Source organism: Triturus cristatus, chromosome 3_2, assembly GCF_964204655.1.
Source record: "Triturus cristatus chromosome 3_2, aTriCri1.1, whole genome shotgun sequence".
NCBI classification, from domain to species: domain Eukaryota; kingdom Metazoa; phylum Chordata; class Amphibia; order Caudata; family Salamandridae; genus Triturus; species Triturus cristatus.
The window spans coordinates 819842751-819855112 of NC_140584.1; the positions used below are offsets into that span (position 1 = coordinate 819842751).

Consider the following 12362-nt stretch of genomic DNA (forward strand, 5'->3'; position numbering starts at 1 on the left):
TTCCTCAAATGACATAAGTTATAAGCAAGTAAAAAAACACTTTTCCTACGTAAACTAGGTCCTACCTATACCTCCTGGCGACTGCTATTAGGTAAAAGAAGAAACACACTCACTCACTCTCTTTGCTTCAGGAACAGATAACAGGCGGATAGATCTGTGGGTCAATATGCCTGCTGTTGAAGTCTGTGAAGATCTAGAAGACCTTTGGTCTGAAGGACATTGGGTAAGGTTTAGGCTTTCATCCTTCATGGTTGTCAAATTTGTGCCATTCCCTTGTTGATCAGGGCCTGTCTGGACTCACTAGCCCAGAAGCCAGCTTGGGCATCAGTCTGCTGGAGGGAGGTGGTGCCTTGCAAACTCAGTGTTTACATAAGCTGCTTGTTCTTCCCACAGGACTGGATTCTCTAGTGATCAGGACCTTCCTGAACGGGCTTGCCCAGAATCCAGCTTAGGCATTACTGTGCTGGAAGGAGGTGGAGCCTCACAAACTCAGCGCTACGTAAGGTGCATGTGCTTTACGCATCCCTGTCAAAGACTGAGCCAAGAGCAGACCCATCTGCACCCGTCAGATCCCTAATGAGGCTGGGGCATCCCCCTTGGCTTAAGGTTTTTGTTTTTACACTGCAGTTGAAGTTCTGGTCCCTTTTAATTTCATCTATCTCGAGGACCATTTCTAAGAGCAAATCTGCATTCATCTCATGTATGGAACGTCCCACAGCTAACTCTGTTGTAAACTTTCCTACAAATACAATGCGTGCATTAGATCAGTAGTGGTTGAACAACGCCTCTCTACTACTAAAAATACGGTTAGTATGAAATCAGTCAGCACAACTAACCCCAAAATCAATAGAGACTATATTCCAATATTGTCAACAGACAGAGCCTTAAAGTCTGCAGAAGGGGACAATCCTTGTGTTCATGATTTTTGTTACTAATAGACCAGGTGGAAGGTGTAGACTCTAAATTGAGTACCAACTCTTTCTGCTTTCCACCTCCAGCCAAGAAGGACGTTTAGTGTGTTCCATGCAAGAGATGAGCACACACGCCAAAATCTGTAATGTTTCAAGCTCATAATGATCTCACTGACTGATAACGGAATGAGGAGAGGATTGTGTACTATCTCTAATTTATTGTATGCTAAATAATCTAGAGGGTTGAATTTCATCCTTTATGACCTTTGTCAGTATTTGTATAGATATAATTGGTAAGCATATATGCCAACTAAAAGTTACCCCTAACTGCGGTGAAATCAGCTACAAGGCCCCCACCGCTACTTCCACAGAGTGGGCTACACATGGTCTCCCCATTAGTACTCCCACAGCGCCACTCTCCATTTACCTGTGCGCCAGTTTCCTTGTGACCGTAATCTGTGCACCCAGGGTTTCGCTAGACAGCATTAAAACTGCCAACCCAAAATCATTTTTAGCTGAGAAACACAAAGCTTCACTGTTGCTGCCAGAAACACTGTATGTTATTGTTGTTAAGGAGGTTTTTCTGCTCATATTGCAAGAATCTGAGAGCCACAATCAACTGGTTAACAGGGTTTCTCACTGGCTGAAAAGGAGATCAGGTGACTAATATTTATTACATAATGAGATAATTATCGTCCGGAGAGTTGTGTGAGTTGGGAACTTGTCAAAATCTGATGTGAACGAATGTATTGTCATCAACTTCAAGAATGAGTTTATTGTTCGCAAATTGCTCCCGGGTTTAGCTCTCCATCCCAGGGATACAGCAGGATTGATTCACTCCGTTGGCTATTTCTATTGACCCAGACCTGCGCCACGGTGTCTGATAATGTGAATGATGTGAGACAGTCATGCTACAGGGATGCAACCTATCCCCCTGTTTCTCAATTCCAGTGTTGAATACATTTGCTGCATTATCAAAGCTTGAATCCTTAGACTGACAATTATGCAGACTACATACAGTACCTTTAAGTAGACCTGGTGAAAAACACAACATTCCTCTCATCAGAGATGGTCCAATAGTAACCGCTGATTCCTGTTCGACATACGCCTCTACTCATGACAATAAATGCACTTCAACCTCCACGCTCAGAGGTTCATTATCAACCAAGACTTTTTACTTGGCCTCCTCCTAGAACTTAGTGGATCTTGGCATTAACACAATCCTGGATTGTTGGGTCCTTTTAAAAATGTTTACATTATTTTCTGCTAGGAAACCTGGGCTATTGACCCTCCGTACATAGATGGGTTTATTTCATATTTTCCCCTGTTGTCTCTACATGTTCAGGTAGAACTTAGGGTGGCTTGATTACCTTGGTCTCCATTCTGTTCCCAGGGCCTGATGCGTGGTCACATTTGGGCTCCACAAACGTCCAATTATTGTGGTTTGATTGCTTCGTCCAGAACACAGATATCCTAAATTCCCTGAGCAAGGAGGTAAAGGGGTTTGTAAGTAGGCCGCATGGCCCGGCACATTTTGTATGGATGGCGGATTTTATTCTTAATCTTTGTGGTCCAGTTCCGATTCCTATGGGATTGTGGATTTGGATAGGGAGACTTAAACACACAGCCATACACTGTATGGAGAAGTGCTCAATCTGCTGCTTATTAAGTATTGCTTCACTTTGCTTTTGATTCCCTTTCTCCGGCCCATTGTCATTGGTAGGGACTGCAGTAGCTTAATTGATTTTCATATAGTTTTCATCTGATATGTTGGGATTCTTCTCAGACTATATTGTTTCAGAAAATGAGCCGGGCGACCTTAATATTTTGTCAGGTTCCTTTCTTGGTATACCGGCTGCTTTGAAGCAGCTTAACTATTGACATACCAATATGTGCAGTGAACAAGAGGTTGGACAGAGTTGATAAGGAAAATGGTCTCATTCTTAAAAATCCGATTAATTAGTACGAGTGCTCAAATGCCTAGAGGAGATTGCTAGATCAGAAGCAATTATTTGTTATGCCGCACTATGCTGATCAATTAGGTAATTGCAACTGGCCCCTCTGCAGCCTTGTAAATCAACACTTGCTGGATGGTTTGCTATGCATTGCTCAAAGACCCACCGAAATGTGATCACAGTACTCAAACAAGTCCTCAATGTTGAATATGTGTGTCCGTGTAGGTCAGAATATAAAGAGGTAGAAAGTAATAAGTGAGCCACCTATGAATCCCTTCTGGCAGCAAGTACTAGCCAAGACAGTCAAGCTTTTCTGACATGTAGTCAATGTCTTAATTTTTCAAAGATTCTCTAGGCTCAAGGCTTGATGATGTAATCTCACCTGACAACTGGGTTGCCCATTTTTCAGGGATTTATTGTGGCCTGAACCGAATTCTGACACCTGAGTCAACACAGAGCAGGGTGGTACAGTCTGGCTGTCATTGTATTGACCTTCAAGGCGTACTGGCCTCATTCGTAAGTATCCCTTAAGCAAGGCACCGGGACCTGACCGAGTCCCAGTAGATTTATTTAGGGAAAATATTGCCTTATGGGCCCCTTGTCTGACTAGTGTTGTGAAGGTTGTCCCCAACTCTAGCCCCACCCCCTTTATGGTTCCATGCCACTACTGTACCCATTTTTGAAAAGGCCAACAAAAGTGATCTCAAGTGCTATCTACCAATATCCCTGTTTGATTCAACAGCCAAGATAATGGATAGGATCCTTTTAGAATGACTTGAAGTGTGGCCTCACAACGATCACACCTTGTCTGTCCTACAATATTGATTTAGACCTTCTTTAGGCCCATCGAGCAGTGCCTCAGTTTATACATCCAGTGCAGGGTTGTGGAATTCAATAAAATATCTACTTGTCCATGGGGCAGGTTGCTTCATAAATCTACTTGTCCTGTAACAAAATCCACTTGTCCCGTTGGTGCCATGTACTGCGGCGATAAATAATGGCAGCAATCTCCTCAGAGAAGAGATCTGATATAGCCTCTCTGATTATGACAGGGCTAATACCATGCTAGTGTTTGAATAATTGCAATCCCCTTATGTTGCCAAGTTCCGCAGATCTACAAACTGGGGCTGAAGGTAGTGGTAAGCAATAGTTCCAGGGCTAGAATGCCCTTTTGAGTCTGTGCAAACCTACTAACCTGCATGTTTTAAGGGTTTTCAACAACTTTTCTCACATTTCTTCCCATACTGAGAAATGTTGGAAATTTACTTCAGACAATGGTTGACGTAAACCTTCTTCTATACAGCTATTTTTGAAGTAAGTTTGAACTGTGTACTGCATTTACCAGGATGCAAAGGGGAGAACTGTGCTGGAACTGAGGCAATGTGCTCCCAACCCCCATTCTGTTTAAAAGGCTCCCTTGAGCCAGCAAGCTGACGAGATTTGGAGATGCACCTGTGTGCCTGTGAGTGGTACTGTGACCTGAGAGGAACTTTACAGCATTTCCAGGAACCCCAGATGATTTTTCTTTGCTGTCTAATACTGCTGCTCTCTACTGATGATGGGCTCAACCCAGAAACACATGTCTAGAGATATACAGCAATGTCTGCACCAAATTTTGTGAAAAAATCCAGCTATTTTTGAAGTAAGTTTGAACTGTGTTCTGCATTTACCAGGATGCAAAGGGGCAAACTGTGCTGGGACTGTGAGGCAGTGTGCTCCCAACCCCCATTCTGTAAACCTTCTTCTATTGTTGGGGAAAAAAGTGGTTGAAGGGAAAGTGAACTTGCAAACACTCAGATTTTCGCATGAGCAAATCCACACATGCATATTTGCTCATGCTAAAATGCAGTTCAGAAATATTTTCTAGGAGTACTATTTCTTGTCCTACTTCTGTAAATGAATGGGAATTAACAAAAGCCTTATAGCTGCACTTTCTTTAATAATTGGGCCCCTAATTTGGTCTGGCGTTGACCATGACCTTTTGCGTTTATTAATATCCTGTCCCGCGCTGTGTATCGGATGTCTTCACTGTGAGTGACCACATTCTGTTATGGGAGCATATCGGCCCACACAGTAGTTTTGTTCAGTGCCAGTAACTACTGTGGCAATGTGTGCTTTTTGAGACCCAAAACAATTTTTGATTTTGCTAATGTTTGTTGTAATGGTGAGGGCCCGACCGCGCCCACACCAACAAGGTTTTATAAAAAACATGCCAAAACAATTCACACCTTGACAAAACTAAAAAGCTTACCACCAATTTCAGACTTATTGGCTTTGCCTATGCTTGTTTATTTTTGTTTCCCATTATCTTCTTGAAAATGGTTACACTGATTTTCCATTAAGAATATTTTTGGGAAATACTAGCACGCATCAACACATGTTACTAACTGATGCTGCAAAGCGCTGGTACCTGAACCTTTACAGTAGTTTAGCAATGTTTTTTTCCTGCTTTAATTTTTTTATGAACATTTTATTTTGAAAGCAAAGAATCATCAATCTTGCTTTCAAGCTTCGGCAAATATTTGCATCAAATCAGAGAGCATTCTGGGAGCATATTGCTTTTTTTAACTTGAAACCAAAGCCCATTTTATTTCCTATTGCTCATCTGCCAGCTCGAAGACTTTTCCCACACAAATCCTCTGGTGCTAGAAACGGCATTGGGCACCAGTGGACAGCCATTTGCTTGAAGTCTTCATTTGGATTTCTAAAACCATTGTCAGCAATTCATTGTGGAACCTCTTAATCAACTCAAGAAATCAGTGCACCTGTGGCAGGGCCTTTTCTGCAGCTCTTCCAGGGATGCAAGGAAAGAAAGAAAAGTAACTGTTTCTGCACAGCATCCAATCAAACAAAAGGATTATGTTCCCTCCATCGGGGGCAAGATTAAGGATTTAGCTGTTCCCAGAGCAACTAAAAAATGAAAAACAAAATACAAAGTGTATTTAACGTTTGTGAAATACAGATATTCATGTAGTTCGAGTTTGACAGAGTCTAGAGGAGAGGGTAACAGAAAAATAGAGCTGCGACAGAAATTATTGCATGAAAGTGAGAATGGAAAGGGGTTGGAATAAAAAGAGGGTCAAGGAGAAAACTGATTTTGCAATTGGTTCTGGATCCACTGAAATGGGTTGGGCAGTTCTTTCCCTTAATGACGGCAATGGATCGGAGTTTGATGGCTTTCTTGCTGATTCTAGCACCGTGGTATGGGTCGACGACATCGGTTACATTCTTGTAAGATTTGGGTGCCTCCTCCATCACCAGCTTCGGGGAAGCCGCATGGATAGCAATCCACATGTCTGCAAGCTTGTCCAGCACATCCTGGAAATGACTTGGCATTGCACGACCAGCCCCATGGCAGGTGGTTCTGAAGGTCTCCGTCAAGCCTTGCTCAGTCCCAGTCAGTACATAGCTGCACGTGCCCATAGTGCCACCGATCAAGACCGGCTGTCCAGTGAGCTGATAATCCACAGCAATGAGAGGATGATGTGGGGGAAGGCCCGTGTGGAACCCTTGGGTGGTCTCCTTCCCGTCCACCACGTGCTGCTCCACCTTTGCAATATTGTGAGACACATCATAGATCACGTGCAGGTCATCAGGGGTTGTGTTGAAGACTTTGGCGAAGGCCTGTCTTGTAAGGAAGGTCATAGAAGAGCGATTCACCCAGGCATAGTTGCCCGCTGATGCCATGCCCTTCAGGTAGTCCTGTCCCTCAGGGGAGGAGATCTGGGTACATGCCAGTTGTTGGTCATTCACAATTTTGTCCCTCTTCATTGCTTTCTCCATGGCAACAAGAGCATCAGTAGCAACCTGATGTCCAAGCCCTCTGCTGCTGCTGTGGATCATTATGCATACCTGGCCCTTGTGGTCAATGCCCATCTTTTTGGCAGCATACTCATTGAAGATCTCGTCCACGACTTGAATTTCTGCATAATGATTCCCAGCCCCTAGAGTACCCAGCTGTGGGAGGCCTTGTTTCTTTGCGTTGGAGGAGACCTTATTAGGGTCAGCCTGTAGCATCCTGCCATACTCCTCACAGTGCTCTTTGTCCTCTGCCCAGGCATAGCCCTCTCGCAGCGACCAGTCCACACCCCTCTCAAGACCCTCTTCTAGGTCTTTGGCATTCATAGGGATGACTCCATTGGAACCTACACCCACAGGTATGTGGTCGAACATGGCCTGTGCCAACTGCTCCTTCACTGGTTGCACGTCGCTCTCATCCAGGTTTGTCCGGAGCAGGCGCACACCGCAGTTTATGTCAAACCCGACACCCCCTGGGGGATACCACAGCTTCAGGGTTACTCATGTCGAACGCAGCCATGTTTTCAATGGCAAACCCATAGCCAGAATGAACATCAGGAAGCCCTATGGACAATCCCAGGCAAGGCGGCCACATTGCCGATCTGTTTCATGGCAGGTAGAAATCCACCGAAAGCGCTCCCTCTGCAAGAGCTCCTCAGCTCCTCAAACATTAGCTTCTCCAAAGCATCGTTCACATAGAACACTCCTTCCACCTTCATGTTAGGCACAAAGCCCTTTTTGATCCTCCAGCAGTTCTTGTGGATCTTGTCCAGATACTGGAGCTCGTCATTGTAACTGTGGCTCATGGTAGTAGCGGTCTCCTCTGCCCCTTTCACACACTCTCCGAGCCTCAAAGAACCGGTGTCCAAGTACCATAGCCTCATATTGCTAAACTTTGAAAACGTGTGTACACATTTTTATACTGAAACCGCAGTCAGTAGTGCAGTCACAGCTTACAACATTTGCTTAGAGCGTCACCCTAATAATAGACGCTTTCAATTAATGAACCATAAATACAAGTTTGAACAGCATTAATATATGGACAAAAATATTACCTTACTGCAGACAGTGCCCTTCCCTGATCCATTATGTGGTACTGCAAACTGGCAGCCAAAGGGTTTGTGCTGCAGTGGGGCTGGGCCTACTTGTCCCAAGGACAAAACACACATGAAAACTTGTTGCCCTTGACCCCAAACAATATGTCCTGGGTGTTGGGCTATAGGAATTCCACATCCCTGTGGTCCAGGCTAGTAAATATAGAGTAGCTATAGGAGGGGGGGGGTTTCTTGGTATTCATGAACCTGAGCTCAGCTTTTGACCATATAAATCGCTCAAAACTTTGGGACATGATGTTCAATTTAGGGTTCAAGGCCTGTATTGTTACCTTGCTGTGCAGCTGCCTGAGGAAGTTAACAGCCAGTGTTTGCTTTAACCCCAACGGCAAGATTACAAACAATTTCATACGACCCAGGGGTGTCCATCAGGGCTGTGAGCTTGCACCTTTCTTATTTACTTAATGTATCAGTGGGCTTGATACATTTCTAACTAAATCTGGTATTGACGCGTTAGCACTTGCCCACTACCCGCTCTTCTTTATGCGCATGATGCAGTGCACCTAGCGTGGACCCTGTTAGAGTTACAAAAATTCCAGAGTACAATTTATCTTTTCATGACCGATCTAAATCAATTAACCAATCAAAAACACATGTTATGGTTTACTGTACGAAAAAGTATAAATCCAGGATTTAATGTGTCAATAATACCACAATCAGTTTTGTTCCTACCTTTCCATACTTTTTTATTTAACAATGTGTAAGGGTGTGGCTCGCTGGGACACACCACGGCGGCTACCATCGTGAGGCACTCTTTACTTTGCCTCAAAACTTGGCAGAAAACCCATAAAAAAGCTGCAAGCCATATAGAAGTCACAATGCCTTTCAATTGACACCTATTTTGTGGGGCACCCAAGACTAGACAGGCAAGACAGCCATCCAGAAGGTAGAGAATAGTTTTCTGAGAAGACAGCTGCCGGTCCCGCAGAGCACCTCTATTTACCTGTGCCATTCTGAACTGGTGTTAGATTATTGGATTACATCAAGCTTCAGCTTTTTTTTGTGGCCATCTATATGTACAAAGGGCATACCATTTTTAATAATTTGGTTGTGTCCGACTATCTTGGGTCAAAGAATGCAGTGAAATCTTTTAGGCTTACATCGAGAATCTCAGCTGCAGCGGAAATTGCGGGAACTGTGTTGCAATCAGGAGAGTTTTTTCCTCCCTCAAAATTACACATTGTCCTTGCCTTGTACTGCAGACTAAGGGATTAAGCTGAGACTTTGAAATGCACTGTGATAAACCACATGAAAAGTACAGCCATCCTCGATAGACAGCCTTACCTCACTTGGGGTCAGAAAAGTCAACACAGGTATTTCTTGACAAGATTGAGGCTTAATACTGTACACTATTTGGTTGCTTTTCCTGTGACTGACTCTTACAATATGAATTTGCCAGTATGCCCCTGTGACTTTCCGCCCTCCCCCGGCTATAATGCACTTATTGCTCTTTTGTAAATTCGATGTGTTTTCCAGGTGGCATTTCCTGGTCCCATTGTTAAAGGGTAGTAATCTCAAACAATTTAGATGGGCAATGTTCTTTATTCAGTCTAATCTCCTAGGTGGCAGCCAAGTTTATTCACATTGGTATCTGAATTAGAAATGCTTTGATTGGTCACCTGTCTTGTAAGCTTAGTTTTTCTCCATTGTATTCTCTTTTTCTATTTTTGTATTGATTGTTTATTGAGCAGAGCATAAGGGCAATACATACATTGTGATACCAGTGGTCATCAGGAATTAGAACCAACATTTTACAATCAAAAATTCTTCTTCATTTTTCAAATAGAACCAGCATAGATTAAATACCGAAACAAAGACACCGAATAATTTAAAAAGGCAACAGAAGTCTGGCTAAGTCTTACAATATATATATATTTTTTTATCTTACTCCTTAAATTTCTAAAGTGCTAGAGTGCTTGCGTACTAAAGTGACACGAGATAGATTTACTGACATTGTTCAAAGGCCTTGGCGTTTACCTATAATCATCATACAAACCGGAATAATTAAACTCTCAATATCCTATACCCTTGAATATATAACACTGTTAAGTAGGAATAACCATGTAAAACCTGATCCAAGAAATGTAAACATTGTACCTGCAAAAAAAACTGTACCATTAAAGTGCAATCGTGCCTTTCCTTAAGTATATGCCAGAAAAAAGTGCAATGTGCTAAAGTGCTCCCCAACACTTCAATGCAAATGTTGCATTTTATTTAGCCATTTAGAATAGGAAGGTACATCTTCAGACCTCCAGTTTTGGAGAATTAGAGAGCGAGCAACTAAAGAGCTAATCGCCGTATAGGTCTCTTCGGCTTTATTCAAGTCCGGCTTTGCTATAGAAATGCCAAAGAGAGCTACCTCTTCCCCAGGGTCAAGCCTCTTCTGTATTGCCTGGCTTATAGCTGAAAAGATCTTGTCCCAGAATAGCTCAAGTTTTGGACACGTAAAAAAATGTGTGGAGCCAATCTCCTTCGCCTTCTGCCTGACATCGGAAACATCTATTTTCCACTTCCGGATGTCGTTTAAGAGTTTTTGGGGTGTAGTATGCCTACCACCGAGATAAAAAAAGCCATCCTTTTAAAGTTGGCTGCTCTTAGTGCCTTACTTCCTAACTGGGCTATGGACTGCCGTTCCTTGCGAGAGAAGGAACAATTATTTTCCCGGCTTACTTTTTCCATGAATTCTTCTGCAAGGGAGAGCTCATTACACTTTCTAAACTGGGAATACCAATTTTCCAACCCCCTTTAATTTGGCTCTATATAGAGCATTTACCTGCTTTGTTGGAACACCACTTGACAATAGATTATACCTACTTCTAAAATTTACAATCTGCAGGTACTCAAAAAACCAGGCTTATTTTGGTTGCCATATCTTTTTTGAACCTCTTGCCAGGAGATTACTTTCCTATTAATTAAGAAATGACCCAATTCCTCAAGACCACAGACCTTCCATATTTTAAGCGGACTGGAATGTATTTGAAGACCGAGATTTACATTCCTCTAGCATTAAATAGTTAAATCCTGTGGAACCGACTTGTTTAAAAAAGGATTGTAATCTGTAGGAAAAGTTTCGTACCGTCTTGTATCGGGTCTTTTTTGGTAATTTGGATGTTTTTAAAAATATCGGCTCCTGAACCATTCTATCAAAAAGGAAATTGTCTAATAAACCATTTGGTTCCAGTAAGCGTGCTGTAAAATCCAAAATCGCTGCCTCATAATAATTTCATATTTTTGGGAGTGCTAGACCACCCTGATTAGTTTCCAACTGCCGTATAGCTAGCTTAACCCAGGAAGCCTTCCTACTCCAGACAAATTCCCTAAACCTAGACTCCATCTCTTTAAAATAGGTGGAATTGATCTTCAAGGGTACATTTATAAAGAGTGACACTAATAGGGGAAGAATAGACATTTTTATGAGCTCTACACGGCCTATTAGAGTTAGAGGTAAAAGAGACCACTTATCGAGCAGGGCCTTAATTTTATTCCGCATTGCTGAATAGTTTAAACTGAATAACTGTTTACAGTGGTTAGAGACGTATATGCCCAGATATCGTATTTGTTCTGCTTTCAAAGCCTGGGATTTTAAATTAGAAGGTAGAAAATTACAGTCCATATTCAATGTTAAAATCTCAGTTTTATTTTGATTCATGTTGTATCCACTTATTAATTCAAATTGTCTAAATTCTTTTAAAGCCTGATCCAAATTCAGATTATCGGGGCTCAAATATAAAATATCATCTGCGAAAAGTTTTAGTTTCGCCATCCCTTTTATCGGAGCTTTAATTTCTGGAATTCCTTGAATGCTAATGACCAGGGGCTCGATGAAGAAGCTGAACAAAATGGGGGTCATCGGGCAACCTTGTCTGGTCCCACGATTTATATTAACAGTCCCTATTTGATTGGCATTTATCACCACCCGTGTCTGGGCACCCTGATAGATGTTCCTCAATATCTTTGTGGCTTGGTTAGGGATACCAGATTTATCCAGTCCAAAAAAAGTGCGTCCCAATTAACCAGGTTGAAAGCATTTTCGGCGTCCACCATCGTGACAAGAGTTGGAATTTTGTTATTCGTATATTGATCAAGAGCCTGGATTAAGAACCCAGTATTGGAGGACATGGATCTCCCCGCAACAAACCCGGACTGATTACTATGAATTAGTTCCTGGGCTGTGGGGGTGAAGCGTTGGGCCCAGACTTTCATCAAAATTTTAAAATCGGCAATGAGGGGGCTGATTGGTCTATATGAATTGAAATCCTTGTGATTTTTTGCCTTCTTCACAAAGCTAACGATTATGGATTCGTTGAAACGAAGGGGGGGGGGGGGGAAGCACAGCCTCCCGACTTAATTGTGTTGAACAGCTTCACCAAGAAGGGAGTTAATTCCGTGGAAATAGTTTTTTTATAAAATTCAATCGGTAGCCCATCAGCTCCACAGGCCTTTGCCCCTACAATAGATTTCACCTCATTTAAAACTTCTGTTTCTGATATGTCGAGATGGATTTGTTCCACCAGCGGCTCTGACAAAGTAGGAAGATTTACCCCCTCAAATTATTTTTGGATTTGGTCCAATCCTACCTTGTATCT

The 12362-nt window shown here is 42.6% G+C and overlaps 2 protein-coding genes and 1 pseudogene across 4 annotated transcripts in view; 1 reads left to right on the top strand and 2 right to left on the bottom strand.

Moving 5' to 3' along the window:
- The window catches only part of STRADB (STE20 related adaptor beta), a 390751-nt gene that overhangs the window by 234492 nt on the left and 143897 nt on the right, over positions 1-12362 (bottom strand). The gene's annotated exons all lie outside the window — the stretch shown is intronic.
- Positions 1-12362, top strand: part of TRAK2 (trafficking kinesin protein 2) — a 376229-nt gene that overhangs the window by 76175 nt on the left and 287692 nt on the right. The window lies entirely within an intron of this gene.
- Positions 5858-7505, bottom strand: LOC146858217 (RNA-splicing ligase RTCB pseudogene; annotated as a pseudogene).